General features: G+C 37.4%; 1 non-coding gene across 1 annotated transcript; it reads right to left on the minus strand.

The window, feature by feature from the left end:
• Positions 1 to 1,342: 1,342 nt before the first annotated feature.
• Positions 1,343 to 1,446, minus strand: LOC112782022 (small nucleolar RNA R71). Its single transcript, XR_003192766.1, has one exon. It is a non-coding gene; the product is annotated as a small nucleolar RNA R71 (small nucleolar RNA).
• Between the last annotated feature and the right edge of the window lie 6,593 nt (positions 1,447 to 8,039).

The raw sequence follows: 8,039 nt of genomic DNA on the forward strand, positions 1-8,039 counted from the left end.
AATCACTTAAGATTGCCAAGGAGATCAATGAGTGCATTGATTGAGGAAGAGATGAAAATGAACTTGATCCGGAGAATTGCAACATCTCCTAAGCCCAATGAACTCTCCATCTCTAATCTTACCCATTCTCTTTAATTTCTATCATTTACTTTTATGAGCAAATCCCCCATTCCCATTTACAATTCTGCAATTTATTTCCAGTCATTTACTTCTAGTCCTTTAATTCTAGCATTTACTTTTCTGTTATTTACATTCCCGCCATTTTAATTTCTGCAACTCTCAATCCAAATTCTGGATTCGCTCAACTAGAACATTCTTCTAATTAAAGTTGCTTGATCAATCAATCCCTGTGGGATTCGACCTCACTCTATTATGAGTTTTTACTTGACGACAACTTCGGTACACTTGCCGAAGGGAGATTTGTTGAGAGACAAGTTTTCCGTGCATCAAGTTTATGGCGCCGTTGCCGGGGATTGATTGTGCATCAACAATGATTAAATTGGAAGATCACTAGATTGAGCATTTTTTATTTTGTGAATTTCATTTTTCTGTTTGAGTGATTTACTTTTTGTTTTAGTTAAACTTCTTCCCTTCTCCCTCTACCCGTTTGTTTTTCTTTGTTATTTTCAATTCTGTTTGCTAACCCACTAACTGTTTGATATATTGCATCACCCACAACTAACAATAACTCTGACACAAATACTGTCTGCACCTATTTTCTTTACTTGTACTTGTTGGTTGTATGACAGGGAGAAGAAGCGGGGCTTCAACTTCCTTTGATTCTGAACCTGAGAGAACCTTTCTTAGACTAAGGAGGGAGGCAAAAGAAAAACGTGTAGTTGGTGCTGAAGAAAAGGAGGAACACTTTGAGGAATACTTTGAACCTAACATGGAAGAAAACATGGAAAATCATCATGAAGAAGAGACTCACAACCATGGCAGAGGAGGTGGAGCAAATCATGCTGGGGAGGATAGAAGAGTTTTAGGCTCTTACATCAATCCAAACCCAGGCAATTGTGGAAGTAGCATCCAAAAGCCAACAATCCATGCCAACAACTTTGAACTTAAACCACAGCTCATCACCCTTGTTCAGAACAACTGTTCGTTTAGAGGAAGTGTTTAAGAAGACCCCAATCAACATTTAACCACCTTCCTGAGAATATGTGACACAGTGAAGTCTAATGGTGTTCATCCTGACGCCTATAGACTGCTCTTATTTCCCTTCTCACTCAGGGACAAGGCAACCAAATGGCTGGAATCCTTCCCAAGGGAGAGCTTGACAACTTGGGAAGATGTGGTGAACAAATTCTTAGCAAGATTCTACCCTCCTCAACGAATCAATAGGCTGAGAGCTGAGGTTCAAACTTTCAGGCAACAAGATGGTGAGACTCTATATGAAGCATGGGAGAGGTTTAAGGACTTAACAAGGAGGTGTCCACCTGACATGTTCAACGAATGGGTTCAGCTGCACATTTTCTATGAAGGGCTCTCTTATGAGTCAAAGAAGGCAGTAGACTGGTGCACGAAATTGTGATGTCCAGGCTCAAACTATTCCTGGCACGTGAGCAACTTGGTACGTGTAATCGTGATTACACATTCATGATTTGTCACAACTTCGATACAACTAACCAGCAAGTGCACTGGGTCGTCCAAGTAATACCTTACGTGAGTAAGGGTCGAATCCCACAGAGATTGTTGGTATGAAGCAAGCTATGGTCACCTTGTAAATCTCAGTCAGGCAGATATAAAGTGATAATGGTGTTTTCGAATATTATATAATAGAATAGGGATAGAGATACTTATGTAATTCATTGGTAGGAATTTCAGATAAGCGAATGGAGATGCTTTTCGTTCCTCTGAACCTCTGCTTTCCTGCTATCTTCATCCAATCAATCTTACTCCTTTCCATGGCTGGCTTTATGCAAGGGCATCACCGTTGTCAGTGGCAACATCCCCTCCTCTCAGTGAACGATATGCTCACATGCTCTGTCACAGCACGGCCATTCATCTGTCGGTTCTCGATCATGCTGGAATAGGATTCACCCTCCTTTTGCGTCTGTCACCAACGCCCAGCACTTGCGAGTTTGAAGCTCGTCACAGTCATTCAATCATTGAATCCTACTCGGAATACCACAGACAAGGTTTAGACTTTCTGGATTCTCTTGAATGCCGCCATCATTCTAGCTTACGCCACGAAGATTCTGGTTAAGAGATCTAAGAGATATTCATTCTAGCTTATTTCATGTAGAACGGAAGTGTTTGTCAGGAACGTGTTCATAGGGGAGATGGTGATGAGCGTCACACATAATCATCACCTTAATCACGTTCTTGGGTGCGAATGGATATCTTAGAAGCGAAATAAGATGAATTGAATAGAAAACAGTAGTACTTGCATATATCTTTGAGGAACAGCAGAGCTCCACACCTTAATCTATGGAGTGTAGAAACTCTACCGATGAAAATACATAAGTGGAAGGTCCAGGCATGGCCGAGATGGCCAGCCCCTAAAACGTGATCAAAGGATCATAAGGTAATCCAAAGATGTCTAATACAATAGTAAGAGGTCCTATTTATAATAAACTAGCTACTAGGGTTTACATGAGTAAGTAATTGATGCATAAATCCACTTCCGGGGCCCACTTGGTGTGTGTTTGGGCTGAGCTTAAGTGTGGCACGTGTAGAGGTCCTCCTTGGAGTTGAACGCCAGTTTTTGTGCCAGTTTGGGTGTTCAACTCTGGTTTTGGCTCCTTTTCTGGCGCTGGACGCCAGATTTGGGCAGAAATCTGGCTTTGAACGCCAGTTTATGTCGTCTATTCTAGGCCAAAGTATGGACTATTATATATTGCTGGAAAGCCCTGGATGTCTACTTTCCAACGCAATTGGAAGCGCGCCATTTTGAGTTCTGTAGCTCCAGAAAATCCACTTTGAGTGCAGGGAGGTCAGAATCCAACAGCATCAGCAGTCCTTCTTCAACCTCTGAATCTGATTTTTGCTCAGGTCCCTCAATTTCAGCCAGAAAATACCTGAAATCACAGAAAATCACACAAACTCATATTAAAGTCCAGAAATGTGAATTTAACATAAAATCTATTAAAAACATCCCTAAAAGTAACTAGATTCTATTAAAAACATACTAAAAATAATGCCAAAAAGCGTATAAATTATCCGCTCATCACAACACCAAACTTAAATTGTTGCTTGTCCCCAAGCAACTGAAAATCAAAATAGGATAAAAAGAATAGAATATACTATAAATTCTAAACTATCAATGAAACATAGCTCCAATCAAATGAGCGGGACTTATAGCTTTTTGCCTCTTGAATAGTTTTGGCATCTCACTTTATCCATTGAGGTTCAGAATGATTGGCATCTATAGGAACTCAGAGTTCAGATAGTGTTATTGATTCTCCTAGTTCAGTATGATGATTTTTGAACACAGCTATTTTATGAGTCTTGGCCGTGGCCCTAAGCACTTTGTTTTCCAGTATTACCACCGGATACATAAATGCCACAGACACATAACTGGGTGAACCTTTTCAGATTGTGACTCAGCTTTGCTAAAGTCCCCAATTAGAGGTGTCCAGGGTTCTTAAGCACACTCTTTTTTTTTTGCTTTGGACCTTGACTTTAACCGCTCAGTCTCAAGCTTTCACTTGACACCTACACGCCACAAGCACATGGTTAGGGACAGCTTGGTTTAACCGCTTAGACCAGGATTTTATTCCTTTAGGCCCTCCTATCCACTGATGCTCAAAGCCTTGGGATCCTTTTTATTGCCCTTGCCTTTTGGTTTTAAGGGTTATTGGCTTTTTCTGCTTGCTTTTTCTTTCTATATTTTTTTTTTCGCCTATTTTTTTTTCTCTTTTTTTTTTCTGCAAGCTTTGTTCTTTGCTGCTTTTTCTTGCTTCAAGAATCATTTTTATGATTTTTCAGATTATCAAATAACATGTCTCCTAGTCATCATTCTTTCAAGAGCCAACATATTTAACATTCTCAAACAACAACTTCAAAAGACATATGCACTGTTCAAGCATACATTTAGAAAACAAGAAGCATTGTCACCACATCAATATAATTAAACTAAGTTCAAGGATAAATTCAAAACTCATGTACTTCTTGTTCTTTTGAATTAAAACATTTTTCATTTAAGAGAGGTGATGGATTCATAGGACATTCATAACTTTAAGACATAGTTACTAACTACTAATGATCATGTAATGAAGACACAAACATAGATAAGCACATAACATAGAAAACGAAAAACAGAGCAAGTAAGGGCAAGGAATGAATCCACCTTAGTGATGATGGCGTTTCAATGATGTTCTTGGGCTCTTCTATGTCTCTTCCTTGCCTTTGCGGCTTGATTCCTAGTGATTTTTTTTTTGGGATTTCTATCCTCAGTTGCTTCTAATAATTATGTGGAGGGAGGTGCATCTCCTGAGGTATCTCAGGGATCTCTTGATTTGCAGCCACATGTTCTACCACTGAGCTATAGATCCTTTACATAATTGTTTTACCACACCAAACTTAGAATGTTGCTCGCCCTCGAGCAAAAGAAGAAGGAATAGATGAAGAAGAAGATGTGGAATAAAAACTAGGATTATGAGGAGGTAAGGTGGAGATCCTGTGGGGTTCACAGATCCTGAGGTGATCCTGTGGAGTCCACAGATCCTGAGGTGTCAAGGCATTTACATCCCTGCACCAAATTAGGCATGTAAAATGCCCTTGCACACAACTCTGGGCGTTTAGCGCCAGGTTGGTGGCCATTTTGGGCGTTCAGCGCCCATTTGTTGCCATTTCTGGCGTTGAACGCCAGAACCATGCTTGTTCTGGGCGTTCAGCGCCAGGATGCTGCCCATTTAGGCGTTCAGCGCCAGAACCATGCTCTGTTCTGGCGTTGAACGCCAGGCAGATGCTTCCTCCAGGGTGTGATTTTTCTTCTGCTGTTTTTGATTCCGTTTTCAATTTTTTTGTTTATTTTGTGACTCCACATGATCATGAACATTATTATTATTTTCGGCTGCCATCTCCTCTTCCTATTCGAAAATTTCTGAAAGGTTATCTCTGGGTTGTTGTATTTTAGCTTCTCTTAATTTTCTCTTCAGAGTCCTTTCAGGTTCTGGATCTGCTTTCACAAGAATGTTCTTATCCTTGCTCCTGCTCATATGACAAAGAAGAAGGCATAGAAAAATAATAATAATAATAGAGATCCTTTATACCACAGTATAGGGATCCCTGTGTGAGTAGAAGAAGAGAAGAAGAGGAAATTCGAACACAGATGGAAGAGGGGGTTCGAATTTAGTGAGTGATGTGAAGAAAAGATGTTAGTACATCAATAAACAAATAGAAGAAGATGAGAGGGGGGAGTGAATTTTCGAAAGCAATTTTTGAAAAAGAGTTAGTGATTTTTAAAAATAGTTTTTGAAAAATGTTAGTAATTTTCGAAAATTAAGATTTAAAAATTAAAATAATTAATAAATAAAAAAGAAATTTTGAAAAGGGGGAAAGATATTTTCGAAAATTAGAGAGAGAGAGTTAGTTAGGTAGTTTTGAAAAAGTTAAGAAACAAACAAAAAGTTAGTTAGTTAGTTGAAACAATTTTTGAAAATTAATTTTGAAAAGATAAGAAGTTAGGAAGTTAGAAGAGATATTTTGAAAATCAAATTTTTGAAAAAGATAAGATGAGAAGATATTTTTGAAAAGATATGATAGAAATTAGTTTTGAAAAAGATTTGATTTTTAAAATCACAATTAATGACTTGATTCACAAGAAATCACAAGATATGATTCTAGAACTTAAAGTTTGAATCTTTCTTAACAAGTAAGTAACAAACATCAAATTTTTGAATCAAAACATTAATTGATTATGTTATTTTCGAAAATTATGATATAAAATAAGAAAAAGATTTTTGAAAATTAATTTTTTGAATTTTTCAAAAATAACCAAGAATTTTGAAAAAGATTTGATTTTTGAAAAAGATTTTGAAAAAGATAAGATTTTCAAATTGAAAATTTGATTTGACTCTTAAGAAACAAATTGATTTTAAAAATTTTTGAAAATGTCAATCCAAATTTTTGAATTTGATGAGAGAAAAAGGGAAAGATATTTTTTTGATTTTTGATATTTTTATGAAAAACATGAAAATTATGCAATGCATGAAATTTTTAGATCAAAACATGTGATGCATGCAAGAATGCTATGAATGTCAAGATGAACACCAAGAACACTATGAATGTCAAGATGAACATCATAGACACAATTTTGAAAAAATTTTTAATGCAAAGAAAACATGCAAGACACCAAACTCAGAATTCTTTAATGCTTAGACACTAAGAATTCAAGAATGCATATGAAAAACAACACAAAACAAAAAATCATCAAGATCAAACAAGAAGACTTACCAAGAACAACTTGAAGATCATGAAGAACACTATGAATGCATGAAATTTTCGAAAAATGCAAGATGCATATGCAAGTGACACCAAACTTATAACATGACTCAAGACTCAAACAAGAAACACAAAATATTTTTTATTTTTATGATTTTCTAATTTTTTTTGTATTTTCTTTTAATTTTTTCGAAAATTATTGTGAAAATTTAGAATAAGGATTTCAAAATCTTCAATATGAATTCCAGGAATCTTGTCATGTTAGTCTTAAAGCTCCAATCAAAGGGTCAGGCATGGCTTAATAGCCAGCCAAGCTTTAATAAAAATGTGAATGTAATTCAGACATGACAAGCCTGACATACCCTATCCAGAAGGATTGGGCATGACTCCACTGAAGTGATTAGCCAATCCCAAAGCAGTTTGGGTATGGCTTTACAGCCAGATAGGCTTCAACATGCTTCATGAAACACTAGAATTCATTCTTAAAAATTTTGAAGCCATAGAATAATTTATTTTTGAAAACATTATTTTTAGTAAAAATTTTTTTTTTCGAAAACAAGTGAGGAATTTTTGAAAGATTTTTGAAAAATTTTTGAAAACAAAACAAAAAGAAAATTACCTAATCTGAGCAACAAGATGAACCGTCAGTTGTCCATACTCGAACAATCCCCGGCAACGGCGCCAAAAACTTGGTGCACGAAATTGTGATGTCCAGGCTCAAGCTATTCCTGGCACGTGAGCAACTTGGTACGTGTAATCGTGATTACACATTCATGATTTGTCACAACTTCGATACAACTAACCAGCAAGTGCACTGGGTCGTCCAAGTAATACCTTACGTGAGTAAGGGTCGAATCCCACGGAGATTGTTGGTATGAAGCAAGCTATGGTCACCTTGTAAATCTCAGTCAGGCAGATATAAAGTGATAATGGTGTTTTCGAATATTATATAATAGAATAGGGATAGAGATACTTATGTAATTCATTGGTAGGAATTTCAGATAAGCGAATGGAGATGCTTTTCGTTCCTCTGAACCTCTGCTTTCCTGCTATCTTCATCTAATCAATCTTACTCCTTTCCATGGCTGGCTTTATGCAAGGGCATCACCGTTGTCAGTGGCTACATCCCCTCCTCTCAGTGAACGATATGCTCACATGCTCTGTCACAGCACGGCCATTCATCTGTCGGTTCTCGATCATGCTGGAATAGGATTCACCCTCCTTTTGCGTCTGTCACCAACGCCCAGCACTTGCGAGTTTGAAGCTCGTTACAGTCATTCAATCATTGAATCCTACTCGGAATACCACAGACAAGGTTTAGACTTTCCGGATTCTCTTGAATGCCGCCATCATTCTAGCTTACGCCACGAAAATTCCGATTAAGAGATCTAAGAGATATTCATTCTAGCTTATTTCATGTAGAACGGAAGTGTTTGTCAGGCACGTGTTCATAGGGGAGATGGTGATGAGCGTCACACATAATCATCACCTTCATCACGTTCTTGGGTGCGAATGGATATCTTAGAAGCGAAATAAGATGAATTGAATAGAAAACAGTAGTACTTGCATATATCTTTGAGGAACAGCAGAGCTCCACACCTTAATCTATGGAGTGTAGAAACTCTACCGTTGAAAATACATAAGTGGAA

Source organism: Arachis hypogaea, chromosome 19 (assembly GCF_003086295.3).
Source record: "Arachis hypogaea cultivar Tifrunner chromosome 19, arahy.Tifrunner.gnm2.J5K5, whole genome shotgun sequence".
Taxonomy (NCBI): domain Eukaryota; kingdom Viridiplantae; phylum Streptophyta; class Magnoliopsida; order Fabales; family Fabaceae; genus Arachis; species Arachis hypogaea.